At 33.8% G+C, this 400-nt stretch overlaps 1 non-coding gene across 1 annotated transcript; it reads right to left on the reverse strand.

Annotated features, from left to right (window-relative positions):
* Nucleotides 1–150: 150 nt before the first annotated feature.
* On the reverse strand, nucleotides 151–224 carry trnai-aau (transfer RNA isoleucine (anticodon AAU)). The gene has a single exon. It is a non-coding gene; the product is annotated as a tRNA-Ile (tRNA).
* Between the last annotated feature and the right edge of the window lie 176 nt (nucleotides 225–400).

The following is a 400-nucleotide window of genomic DNA, read 5'->3' on the forward strand; positions in this document are numbered from 1 at the left end:
AATTTCCATGGATATAAGGAAAAATTACATGATCTTAAGAAGAAAAGTTTAAAAAAGTGTTCATGTTTTACTGTTTTTCAAAATCAACATGTACAATATTTGACTTTCAGGTCCTTATTTGTTGATTTTATTAAGACTTTATCTTTAAATTGGCCTATATGGGGTTTGAACCCATGACCTTGGTGTTATTAGCACCACGCTCTGACCAGCTGAGCTAACAGGCCAGACATTCTGTTCACTTTCCATGGATATAAGGAAAAATTACATGATCTTAATGAAGTATTAAGTAAATTGCTCTTGTTCTAAAAAATCTATATGTATAATATTAGATGGTTTACTATGGGGATTGAACCCATGACCTTGGCGGTATTAGCACCTTGCTCTGACCAGCTGAGCTAAC

This window comes from Poecilia latipinna, unplaced genomic scaffold (genome assembly GCF_001443285.1).
Source record: "Poecilia latipinna isolate Pla-1442-1.1 unplaced genomic scaffold, P_latipinna-1.0 Scaffold1415, whole genome shotgun sequence".
Lineage (NCBI taxonomy): Eukaryota > Metazoa > Chordata > Actinopteri > Cyprinodontiformes > Poeciliidae > Poecilia > Poecilia latipinna.